Here is a 14,591-nt window from a genome sequence, read left to right on the forward strand (position 1 = left end):
CCTCACCCAGTCAGCTCTTTTCTTATCCCTTAACGTTACACCCATCATTCTTCTTTCCATAGCTCGTTGCGTTGTCCTCAATTTAGGTACGTGAGTACTGCTAAGACACAGCTGTTATACACTTTTCTCTTGGGGGATAATGACAACCTGCTGTTCATGATCTGAGAATGCCGGCCAAACGCACCCCAGCCCATTCTTATTATTCTGATTATTTCAGTCTCATGATCCGGATCCGCGGTCACTACCTGCCCTAAGTACATGTATTCCCTTACCACTTCCAGTGCCTCGCTACCTATCGTAAACTGCTGTTCTCTTCCAAGACTGTTAAACATTACTTTAGTTTTCTGCAGATTAATTTTTAGACCCACCCTTCTGCTTTGCCTCTCCAGGTCAGTGAGCATGCATTGCAATTGGTCCCCTGAGTTACTAAGCAAGGCAATATCATCAGCGAATCGCAAGTTACTAAGGTATTCTCCATTAACTCTTATCCCCAATTCTTCCCAATCCAGGTCTCTGAATACCTCATGTAAACACGCTGTGAATGGCAATGGAGAGATCGTATCTCCCTGCCTGACGCCTTTCTTTATTGGGATTTTGTTGCTTTTAATTATGGAGGACTACAGTGGCTGTGGAGCAGCTATAGATATCGTTCAGTATTTTTACACACGGCTCGTCTACACCTTGATTCCGTAATGGCTCCATGACTGCTGAGGTTTCGACTGAATCAAACACTTTCTCGTAATCAATGTAAGCTATATAAAAGGGTTGGTTATATTCCTACATTTCACTATCACCTGATTGATAGTGTGAATATGGTCTATTGTTGAGTAGCCTTTACGGAATGCTGCCTGGTCCTTTGGTTGACGGAAGTCTAGGGTTTTCCTGATTCTATTTGCGATTACCTTTGTAAATACTTTGTAGGCAACAGACAGCAAGCCGATCGGTCTATAATTTATCAAGTCTTTGGCGTCCCCTTTCTTATGTATTAGGATTATATTGGCGTTCTTCCAAGATTCCGGTACGCTCGAGGTCATCAGGCATGGTGTATACAGGGTGGCCAGTTTTTCTAGAACTATCTGCCCACCATCCTTCAACAAATCTGCTGTTACCTGATCCTCCTCAGCTGCCTTTTCTCTTTGCATAGCTCCAAGGCTTTCTTTACTTATTCCGGCGTTACTTGTGGGATTTCAAATTCCTCTAGACTATTCTCTCTTCCATTATCGTCGTGGGTGCCACTGGTACTGTATAAATCTCCATAGAGCTCCTCAGCCACTTTAACTATCTCATCCATATTAGTAATGATATTGCCGGCTTTGTCTCTTTACGCATACATCTGATTCTTGCCTATTCCTAGTTTCTTCTTCACTACTTTTAGGCTTCCTCCGTTCCTGAGAGCATGTTCAATTCTATCCATATTATACCTCCTTATGTCAGCTGTCTTACGCTTTCTGATTAACTTGGAAAGTTCTGCCAGTTTTATTCTAACTGTAGGGTTAGAGGCTTTCATACGTTGGCGTTTCTTAATCAGATCTTTCGTCTCCTGCGATAGCTTACTGGTATCCTGTCTAACGAAGTTAATTACCACCGACTTCTATTGCACACTCCTTAATGATGACCATAAGATTGTCGTTCATTGCTTCAACACTAAGGTCCTCTTCCTGAGTTAAAGCCGAATATCTGTACTGTAGCTTGATCCGGAATTCGTCTATTTTCCCTCTTACCGCTAACTCATTGATCAGCTTCTTATGTACCGGTTTCTTCCGTTCTTTCCTCGAGTCTAGGCTAAGTCGAGTTCTTACTATCCTATCAGCGCACCTTGCCAAGCACGTCCATATCTTGTATGATGCCAGGGTTAGCGCAGAGTATGACGTCTTTATTTCGTTTCTAGTCTCGCCATTCAGGCTCCGCCACGTCCGCTTTCGGCTCTTCTAATCTCTTCTAATAACTCTCCCCTGCTATTCCTAGAACCTATGCCGTGTTCCCCCAGTGACTTGTCTTCAGCCTGCTTCTTACCTATCCTGGCATTGAAGTCGCCCATCAGTATATGGTGTATTTTGTTTTGACTTTATCCATCGCCGATTCCACGTCTTCGTAGAAGCTTTCGACTTCCTGGTCATCATGACTGGATGTAGGGGCATAGGCCTGTACGACCTTCAATTTGTACGTCTTATTAAGTTTCACAACAAGACCTGCCACCCTCTCGTTAATGCTATAGAATTCCTGTATGTTACCAGCTATATCCTTATTAATCAGGAATCCGGCTCCTAGTTCTCGTCTCTCCGCTAAGACCCGGTAGCACAGGACGTGCCCACTTTTTAGCACTGTATATGCTTCTTTTGTCCTCCTAACCTCACTGAGCCCTTTAATATCCCATTCACTGCCCGCTAATTCTTGCAATAGCACTGCTAGACTCGCCTCACTAGACAACGTTCTAGCGTTATATATATATATATATATCAACGAGAAGAAAGGAGGTTGACCGAGGGCCCCGATTTTTATTAGTCATATCATAAGAAGCCAACAAACACTGACATCAAGGACAACTTAGGGGAAAATACTTGTGCTTAATAAATGAAATAATGGAAGTTAAAGTGGATGAAAAAACAACTTGCCGCAGGTGGGAACCGAACCCACAACCTTCACATTTCGCGTGCGATGCTCTACCAATTGAGCTACCGCGGCGTCGTTATATATATATATATATATATATATAGAGAGAGAGAGAGAGAGAGAAGCAGCGCTCTGCGCAGGACACGCCTGCATGAATCGGGTTTCTCGAATTTAATTATCGATGGTTTTATCCGTTGTCTGTTGTCGCCGAACCTTGTGTACCCTGATTGTATACGCGATACGAATTGTGTAGTACTTTCTGGAAGGCACGCGGGCACCAGCGATTACGCTGGAGCCTTCTACGAATCGTGCACGAAAGCCGATGCGCTTGCCCCGCTGATCAGTTTGTGACGATCGATGACTGCGCTCGCCGCTATCGTTGTGCTTCGAGTGTCACTTGCTTTTTGTTCGCCCAGTAATGAGTTCGTTTCGTGATTCACATTTTTGCTACTGTGTGTGTGTGTGTGTGCGCGCGTGTTTGGGTGTGCGTGTGCGTGTGCGTGCGCGTGCGCGTGCGCGTGCGCGTGCGTGCGTGCGTCCTGTGAGCAGCTCCGAATAATTTAAACACTGTCTGTAAGCAATTGTGTCCCGTCTCCAGTTTGGTATTTTACGTGCCCAACTATATAGGCCTGGGATAAAATTTATTATCGCATTTCTCTCTCTCTTTTGTTTGTCTACGTCTCTCGTATTCTGAATACTTTAAGTCGTCTGAAAAACATTAATTGTTTCGAGTAACACTTCGCATCAGTGATGCAACAGCAGCGGTCGTTTTCATTGTGAGGCACGCCGTAGTGGGCTGACTCCGGATGAATGTTGACCACTTGGGGTCCTTTAAATACATGCACCTCATTCTGAATGCACACACACGAGCGTATTCTTTATGCAGCCGGGACCGAACGCGTGAGGTCCGATCTGCGGGCGACGCCGTGGCCGCCGAGCCATCGCAACGGGTCAGCGATGGTTTGGGGCTATCAGCTGTAGTCCGAGGAAGTACAATTTTATCTGCACCGCAAGCGTCTCTGCTTCTGAAGCACACTCGATCTCTTACCTATATAGAAGTGACCTCTGAGCGTATACTTCTCAAGTTAAAATAGTATTGACTTGTCAACTTAATTGAACCATGCATGCACCGATAAGGTGCCGGCAAGCATTCGATCGCCCTAAATAACCTGCTATAATATTTGTATGAATCAAGGCCCGTATTCACAAGAATATGTCTTACGAGAGAGCTGTTCGTAGGAGAAATTTTCAGCCAATCCTGATGCTGAATATGTCATTAGCGAATACTTATAAAGCAAGCCTTAATCATTAGTGCAGCCAGGTGGCCAGTGGCAAAGAGCACTCACGAACGAAAAGCTTTGTGAATTAGGCCCCAGTTTCGGTGCCCCGGATGTGGATTCGTCATGAGGTCATGCGATGCACGTGATATAACAGCTCGCTCTTTTGCTGCCATCTCTGCTGCCGACGAGCGCAGCCACAAGAAGCGCGCGCAGCACAACGTCGTTGTCATGCGACATCTGCGAATCTTGCTCTGTGTCATGACGTTACGGTAATTTCGATGACGCCAGGTCGGTAATTCGAGACGGGCTTTATAGTGTCGAATACATTCCCAATTAAACTTGCTAACTGTCATATCCTTTTGAATGCGTGTGGTCTATAGAGTTTCTACAAGTTCTAACATTTGTGTCAGTGCGCGCCTACAATACGCTCCCGCACGCAAGTTTGAGAGCGCACTTGACACGTGGACTCTCGAACCACGGCGCAGACTATAGGCACGTAGTTCGTCGGTTACGTAGCCCGCCGCGGAGGAGTCGTGGAGCGCGTCGCTCGGCTGTGGTGCATTGCGGAGTGCCATTCGCGCCGAGGTCAATGACATATGTGAGAAGTCGAATAGATACATCAAATGCTCCGGGAAGGCGCCTTGACACTTCTTTCTTCCTGTGTAACCATGCGTGCGCGTCGGAAGTCTATAAACTTGGCAGTTCTCGAAATGATGCACGCATAGATGCGAGCGTTGAAAGAGCGCACACGTGTTGAGGTCAGGAACCGCGTTCGCGCGCGTACGGCACGTGAGCCATGATTTATATAACCGAGCGCAGCAGACGGAAAAAAATATATGTCTTAGAAAATGATCACAATTGAGCTTTCACTTCCGGAACAATAGGACGCTTAATTATATGCAAAATACAAAACAAGAATTTCTATCATGTGAACTGAACAGCTCAAGCTTTATCTGGTTTTGTTCGGTTTAGTGCTTAGCGTAAACAAAGGCTCAAAAGCGCTCCATTGATGTTTGCACACATATGTCATCTCATCCAAGACTCTGTGATTTCGCGGTGTCTGTGTCCAGATATCCCAATCCATTGACATTGACAGCAGAAACTGGATGCTTCCATGATATATCAAGTGTGGGCTCGCGTCATTCAACCGTCGCGTGCTCCCGTTCGTCTGTCCTCAATGCATTCCATGTGTCAGGGAGGATCGGGTTCCCCTCAAGTGACTGATGTCACTTCTATCCCGAGCCTGCCCTCATCCTTGAGATGAAAATAAACTGATTTGATTTGATTTGATTTGAAAAATAAATAAATATAAAAAATTTTAAAAAATTATAGCAAGAACGTTTTCGTGCATTTGATACGGCGTATTTGTGGATCTGAATTTACTTTAAGGTGGTTCCTGTCCATAAGTTAGGTAATGTACATCTTCCCAATAATTGCAGACCCATATCGCTTACAAGCATCCCATGTAAGTTTCTTGAGCACGTTATTTATGCTCAGTTAATCAAATTTCTAGAGGAAGATTCGTTCTTCACTAACTCCCTGCATGGTTTCAGGAATATGTATTCCTGTGAAACGCAGCTATTATCTTTTACTAATGATCTCTTTATAAATAACGACGTCAGCTTTGACACCGATTGCATATTCTTGGATTTCACTAGAGCTTTTGATGGGGTGGCGCATGACTTACTTACTTCTTAAATTAAATAAACTTAACTTAGACACCAAGGTATTCCGCTGGATTAAAGATTTTCTGTCTGGCCGCACCCAATTTGTGACTGCTAGCAACTGTTCATCTACTCTTTCGCCTGTCTCATCCGGCGACCCACAAGGATCAGTGTTGGGACCCTTGCGCTTTCTTATTCACATTAACGACCTCTTTGACTGCATCACGTTTTTATCAATAAACCTTTTTTGCCGACGATTGCGTTCTCTATAAAAAAACTCGCACAACCCTCTGATCAGCATGAACTTCAAGAAGACCTTAACCACTTGCCCACGTGGTGCAATAAATCAATGATGCAGCTCAACATCACGAAGTGTAAAAGCATGCGAACACCTCGACGGGGCCACACTATTAGCAGCGCGTATTTTCTTGACGGCATCCTACTAGATCCTGCGACTTCATACAAGAATACATCGGCATTCACATCAGTTCTGATCTTTCTTGGCGCATACATGTTAACTATGTTACTAACAACGCAAACCGCATGCTGGGATACTTGCGACACAATTTTTCCCGAGCACCTTCGTCAGTAAAACTGCATCTATATAAAACTCTTGTTCGACCTAAATTAGATTAGGCATGCGCTGTTTGGGACCCCAAAAACACCACACTTTCAGACATTATTGCATTCGCCCAGAATCGCGCAGCACGTTTCATTTTATGAAATTACTGTCGGCATGCCAGCGTGTCATCAATGAGAGCAACACTCGCCTTACCTGAACTATCTTCGCGCCGTCAATGCTCTCGCCTTTCATTGCTCCACAAAATCTGTCATTATAATCCGGTTTTAAAAGACGTCCTTTTTCCCGCTCCCGTCTACCTGTCATCGCGTTGAGACCGTAACTACAAAGTTGGTGTGCCATCTTGTCGGACTAATACCTACAGCGAATCTTTCATTCCAAAGACTAGCAAAGAATGGAACCACGTTCCCGCTTCCATCGCCGCCATCACCGACATCAACAGCTTCAAGACTGCCATACATGAAACCTTTTGCTAACATGTTTTTCTTTACTTGTTATAACTGTATTTTTGTCTCTGTTTTACTGTGCGAATATTTGTATTTACCACTCCTTCTTGTAATGCCCTCGGGCCTTGGAAGTATGCTAAATAAATAAATAAATAGCTAACTTTTCTACGCGCATTTCTTTATTGTTGTGGCCTCTTTAATCGTTCTCCATATACGAGTAATTTCGAACTAAAGCTCGGTTAGAGTGCAGAGCTACGCGCGTAGCATAGTTTTGTCGTGATTTATTAACCGCGTGTAGCATCTAACCTACGTAAAATATAAAAACACGGTAAAAAATACGGTTTTAACACCTAGGGTGATCGATTGTCAGACCGCTGACGACAGAGCACCGTAGGTATTACAATTGTGTCTTGCACCGCGTTTTCTACATCTTTTCTTTTTCCCTTGAGCAGCTTGGCCTACGTTAGCAGCTCCCGGGACACAGGGTATATATGCGGTGACCATGAAATCAAGCGTCCCGATATGCCTCTTATCCGCGTAGTGCGTCGAGTCAGTCTGCCGTATCCGCTGCGCAATCAGTCTCGCGTAGTGCCGCCGAGATAAACGGGGCCTTTTGGGGCGAAGGTCGCGTGCACGCTCCATCGCACGTTTGTCTCGGTGCAGGCTATTTATTGACCACTGCCAGTCGGGCGTCACGTAACATGGCTGGCGCCGATTCCTTTCGTCGGCGGCGCTGTGTGACGGAATATCATTCTGCGGGCGACGGAGCACGCCAGCGTTAGCCCCTTGTTGTTATCTTCCGTTCCTCGTTATCTTCGGCTAATCTTCCTAAAGACTGGCTAACTGCACGTGCCGTTCCCATACCGAAAAAAGGTGACAAAACCCTAGTAACTAGTTATCGTCCGATATCATTAACTTCATCATGTTACAAATTAATCGAACATATTATAGCTAATGAAATAACCAAATTCCTAAGTGACAGCAACGTACTGTCTCCTCATCAGCATGGTTTCCGGAAGGGTTTCTCTACTGTGACACAATTAAACACAATTATTCACAACTTTGCAAGTGCTCTTGACAAGTCAAGCCAAATTTCCGTAATATTTTTAGATTTTAAGAAAGCGTTTGACCTTGTTCCTCACAATAAGCTTACAGAAAAACTACAGTCGATCGACCTTCCAGCCTATATTATTAACTGGGTGGCGGCTTATCTGTCTAATCGCAAGCAGTTTGTTTCAATTGATAATTATATACTCTTCTAACGAACTTTCAGTAACCTCTGGAGTACCTCAAGATAGCGTGCTAGGACCTTTACTATTTCTATTATACATAAACGACATCACTAACGAAATTTCTCATCCTGTTCAAGTTGGACTATTTGCTGACGATTGTGTCCTGTTTAACGAGGTTACTTGCCACGAAGATCAATTAATGCTTAACTCTGACCTTCAAAGCATTCTCTCCTGGTGCAGTCGGTGGGGCATGGAAGTGAACAGAGAAAAAACTGTTTACATGTCCATAAAAAAATTTGAAAAATACAATGTCATTTGTCTATAACCTCGGCTCGGAACCGCTGACCAAAGGCAGCCAATATAAATATCTTGGAATCACAATAACCAGTGACCTCAGCTGGAATAGCCACATTTCTAATGTATGCAACTCGTCTTTCATGGAGCTTTGTCTCCTCAGGCACAAACTAAAGCACGCTCCCTCTGGTACTAGATTACTGGCTTACACTTCACTCATCCTACCGAAACTAGAATATGCATGCATTGTGTGGGATCCCTATAAGAAAATTAACATTAACGCTTTAGAGATGGTCCAACGCAAAGCTGTCAGGTTTATTTTTTCTAAATAGAGACTGAGTGACTCTCCTACTAGCCTAATGAATCAACATAATATTCAAACGCTACAACTACGCATGAAAATACAACGACTGAAATTTATTTTCTTGCTTAAAAACAACTGTTTGTCCCTCCACCCGCAGGCTTATGTGAAAGAGACGCTAAAGTGAAACAATAAATCAGTTTATACTAATGAAGCATTGTTTGAGAACCCTGCAGGCAGTCATTTCAAAAAAATTGTTTGATTATTAGATGAGAAAATGAAGGTCCAAGTATCAGTATTTGAATTTCGCGCCGAAACCCCAGCGCCGGTACGTCAGCGTGACGTCAGGGATTCCAAAGTATGTATTCGCATTTGGGCCGTGTTGGCTGAATAAAGGTTCCCGAAACTTGCCATGTTTAATATTTGGTTCCTTTAGAACACAATGCAGTCAATCTGTAACGCTACCCGCCGTGGTTGCTCAGTGGCTATGGTGTTGGGCTGCTGAGCACGAGGTCGCGGGATCGAATCCCGGCCACGGCGGCCGCATTTCGATGGGGGCGAAATGCGAAAACACCCGTGTACTTAGATTTAGGTGCACGTTAAAGAACCCCAGGTGGTCGAAATTTCCGGAGTCCTCCACTACGGCGTGCTTCATAATCAGAAAGTGGTTTTGGCACGTAAAACCCCATAATTTAATTTTTTCTGTACCGCTATATATAATTAGTAGGCCCTAGAAGATGTCATCAAAATCCAAGACGTCACAGCCCCCAGGTGCGAGAACTTAAGTAGGCGTCGCCACCCGTATTTCGTTCTTGCGCTTTTTCTGGCTTACCAAACGTCTTATCGTTGTAAGAGCGGTGTTTTTGGTCTTGTAGAACGGTAATTTACTGATGCAGAAGAAATCATTTTTCACCCCCCTCTAGTGTTCCGTTAAACCACTTACAGCGCGCCGAACACGGCATCGTCACGCTGATTCTTTAGCACCTTATAACACCCGAACTAACCTCTCTAAGTTTTCCTTCTTCCCGCGCACTGTAACAGATTGGAACAGCCTGCTATTATCAGATTTGATAAACACCGATTCTATTGAACGCGTGTGTCTTTAATACTAGGGGTATTGCCATGTCGGCAAGCCTTTATACTGTTTTCTTTTTCTTTTTTTTATACGTGAATTTTGTTTGTTACTTTCCACATCTTCCTTATTCTATTATTTTCAGTATTTTGCAAGGTCGCTCGTTCAACTTCTGGTACTTGTTCTTCTTTTTTTTTCCCTCTCTCGACAGAGGTTGCAAGTGCTCATATATGCGTGTGATACTGTTCTGATGTTTGTCAAGCTGTCTTCCTTCAGTGTACCTTCTCTTAATCTTATTAGTCGTCGCTTTAATTTTTGTTTTCTTCTGATATTTACATATGTTGCATTTCCTTTGTATTTCCTTTTCATGTGTATATATATATATATATATATATATATATATATATATATATATATATATATATATATATATATATATATATATATATATATATATATGCATTCTGCCCCTCCTGCTTGGACCCCCATTTGGGCCTGCAGTATTGTATAAATAAAATAAAAACGCCTTCGAAAGTGAGCGCGCGTTGCGGTTTTGAGAACGCCGACGTTGCTGACAGGTGTTTTTGATAGTAGTGCTCCACGATAGTGCGTAAAATCTCAAAAAAGTGTTCCGTTTGAAACGCCGCCACACCGAGAAGAAACTCAGACGCGCAGCCATAGAGAAATAAATGCGCAGCGCCGTTGTGCGCCTTGAAATGTAGCAGGCTAGACTCGAGGCGTTGCTAGAGTGTTCATCTCTACAGCAGACAATGATGGACGACAGAGGCGCCGCACAGCGGCTGGTTCCGTTCTCCGCTAGATCTTCTCTCGCATAGTGTCAGCTGCATTTGTAGTAAAGTATTGAACTTGGTATAATGGCACATTATTCATAAAGCGAACACTCTGCACTCTCACGAGTGTGCGGCACGAGAGCGTTCGTAGTTTGCTGGTTCATTACATATGCCACTGTTTGCTGTGGTTGGCACATTTTATGCACATTGAATGCTGACTAGTCATTCCGATTTGAGGCACGTGTCGTCGCCCCCACGTATTTCTTTATTTTTTTATTTTATTCTATAAATACTGCAATCACCATGCGGTGATTTTAGCAGGGTGGTACAAGCTTAATTAATACGATGGTATGTACAGAAAATGCGCAGGTTTATAAAAACTACTATTTGAATAAATACAAAGCCTACGAGCGTAGCTAGCTCGGGAGGAGTGTGTGCGAGGGTGGCTGCAGCTTTTCTAAGATTGTTTCGATAGTGTAGGCTACTCATTACGTGGTTACTAGAAGTCACTGTAATGACGGGAACGCATACACGTGTTTTCGCGATCAATGGATTGTCGATATGTAATCTACTGATCGCCCGTGTAAGGGCGATACTGAAGTCGGCTGCAGGGCCGGGCCGCTGGACACACAAACCTTTGGCCTTTCCGTACATGGAGGGAGGAAAAATGCTAGGAGGGAGTTTCACGTGACTCTGCTAGCCTCGGCAAGCCAACCTCCTCTGAAGCCGCCCCTCCCACTCGCCGGGGCCTTGTGCGCGGTGCCTTTTGGGCAGGCCCACATTGTTGCCGGACCATTCGTGGTTGTTTGGTAGGTGGTAACGACTAGTGGCTTAGTGGCGCCTGCCAGGCACGGAGGCACGTAGGAAGTACAATGCGTGGGTTTCTGCTATCGCGGGCGTCGTTCTTCGCTTCAAACGTGTTGCCTTGAAATGTGGAGACGGACTGGGGAGCCAGACCCGTGGCGACATAATTTCTCAAAGCATCACTTGCGCTTACCGCCGCAGTTAGTCGGCGCTCTCAGCTCGAAACCCGTCCAGAGTATGCGCGCCCCACGCGTGGTCTGTTGTGCGGTCAAATCGGCTGTTGTGTCCCTGAAACGCCGGTGCGTATTTTCTTGATAATTTTTGTTCTGCTGTCTAGCACATTATATATATATATATATATATACGAGATGTTTCGCGGGATAGTTATTTTTTTATTTATTTATTTCATAATACCCCTAAAGGCCCCCGAAGGGGTATTACATAGGGGGAACCGATACATGAAGAAATGTGAGCTTTGCGCGTTACGGAAAAAACAACTGAAGTACACAAAAGTTATACAAAACTTTTACAAAAGAAAACACGAAGGTTATACAAAAGTACGATATCTAGCAAAATACACAAGTAAAACAATATACGAAATACATTAGTCAAGTGAAACTCAGAAAATACAAAACTGTCTGAGAAAATAAATTAAGAGAATTAAATAGGCACAATGTAAAGAAGTAAAACGGGGTGTTGCTCGAAACTGCGTCAGTTGTCACGTTAACAAATTAATGAGACATGAATATACTTGTACAATGTGCACGCAGAACGGTAAGACAAATGATGAAAACAATATATACACTGAACAACGTATGAAGCAACAGTACATGATGGATATTTACACGTAACTATTGCGTAAAAGTTCCTAAAAGGTTGCTAAATCGGTTTGAGTAGCAATGTGTGATGGTAGGTTATTCCATGCAACAATTGTTCGGGGAACGAAGGAGTTAGCATAGTTAGCTGAGCGACAACTGATGCGTTTTATCTTGAAGATATGGTCTGTGCGTGGAAAGAAGGCTGTCGCTGGTTCGAAGATACGGTGAAGGTGCGAATGATGATAAAGTTTGTGCAGCAGTGAGAGGCGGGCAATTCTGCGGCGATGAGATAAGTCGTCAAGCTGAGCGCGAGCTTTTAGTGCTGAAATGCTAGTATAGGGTGAATAATCAGAAAAAATGAAACGGGCCGCGCGGTTTTGCAGTGATTCGATTTCCTGGGTGATATATGTCTGAAAAAGATCCCAGATAGCTGATGCATACTCGATTTTGGGGCGTATTAATGTGATGTATGCTAGTCTGCGTAGTTTATTTAGCTGGAGCATGCTTAAGGTTGCGTTTGAGGAGGCCTAAAGAGCGGTTAGCTGATGCCAACGTCAGGCGGATGTGATGATGCCACGTTAGATCAGACTGTAAGTGAACACTAAGGTACTTATATGAAGTTGTAAGTTCATGCAATTATGTTGTTAGATATTACATACGATGTTGGAATACGGTGGTTGCGCCTAGTAAATGATAATAACTTCGTTTTAGCTGTATTAAGAGTCATCAACCATGTTGAACACCATGTGTTAATAGCGTTAAGATCGGTTTGAAGAATATCTTTTGTCATTGTCGCATGAAATTAATCGATATATTACGCAGTCATCGGCAAAAAGTCTGATGTGGGAAGACACACAGTTAGGCAGGTCATTAATATAGATTAAGAAAATAAGATTGTCGCGTGTTTGCTTAGTGAAATGTTCTGCTGTGCGTCTTTCGTTGTGAAAGAAATAAATAGCTCTACCCTGCACTCTAAACGCCGAAATTGTCGCCTTGAGATTTACGTGCACTGTTTTGTAAGATTGTGTGGTGCGACGTCCTTACGTTGTTGAAACGTGCCTATTGAGTTCTCGCCGGTCTATTGAGAGGCAGAAGGTATTGTAGAACGACAACATCGACTAGGACCGTCTGTCATAACAGTGGGCCGGCACGGCCTCGTATGTGGTCGGGGTCCCCGGCTCGCCAGTCCATCGTTAGGCACAAGATGTGACAAATTTTTTTCACGCGGAAACGCAGTCGCTGCGGACCCTGGACGCTCGTTTGAGCGCCTGCGCATGTTCGCAGAGTCGGAATACACCGTATTGTTGCCCAGAATACGGCCACAAACGCGACGAATCGCCGTCGAGATGGCGGCTTGGTTGCCTTCACACGTTTGCAGGGCGAAAGGGTTCCTCGTTTCCCTGCAACCGCCCACAAACGCGACCAGTCGTCCGTTACGTGGTCGTCGCGGGTTGTTGGGCATAATGCCGACGCCTTCGTCCAGTATGGATTCAGTGCTTTAACTGACTGACAAACACAGACCCGACTGCTTCACACACTTGAATTCCTTCACTCAACCTCGGCGTTCGTTTGCCACGCCGACTATGTACGCATATTCCAAAACCCCCGCAGCACACGTCGCAGACGCAACCAAACCGAGCCGACTAAAGCTGCTGCCTGCCTACCACGTGAGGGCATATTTCCCTTCATTCCATTTTTTATGGCTAGGCTTCAAAATTGTCACGTGACGCTCCCTCCTAGTCGTGGAGGAAGGAAAACTCTATGCTCCTAGTATTTTTCTTCCTCCATGTTTCCGTGCTCGTCGTGAGAGCATAGAGTTTCATAAAATATTTGTAGGAAACTCTATGCGTGAGAGGCGTGGCATGGGTGGGTGGATGGATTTGAGCGTCTCCTTTGAAGCTGGGCGGTGGGTTGCGCCACCAAATGCGCGCGCGCGCGCACGCACGCACGCACGCGCGCGCGCACACACACACACACACACACACACACACACACACACACACACACACACACACACACACACACACACACACACACACACACACACACACACACACACACACACACACACACACACACACACACACACACACACACACACACACACACACACACACACACACACACACACACACACACACACACACACACACACACACACACACACACACACACACACACACACACACACACACACACACACACACACACACACACACACACACACACACACACACACACACACACACACACACACACACACACACACACACACACACACACACACACACACACACACACACACACACACACACACACACACACACACACACACACACACACACACACACACACACACACACACACACACACACACACACACACACACACACACACACACACACACACACACACACACACACACACACACACACACACACACACACACACACACACACACACACACACACACACACACACACACACACACACACACACACACACACACACACACACACACACACACACACACACACACACACACACACACACACACACACACACACACACACACACACACACACACACACACACACACACACACACACACACACACACACACACACACACACACACACACACACACACACACACACACACACACACACACACGTAATTTCCAGAAACCTCTGGAAAAC

This window comes from Dermacentor andersoni, chromosome 9 (genome assembly GCF_023375885.2).
Source record: "Dermacentor andersoni chromosome 9, qqDerAnde1_hic_scaffold, whole genome shotgun sequence".
Taxonomy (NCBI): domain Eukaryota; kingdom Metazoa; phylum Arthropoda; class Arachnida; order Ixodida; family Ixodidae; genus Dermacentor; species Dermacentor andersoni.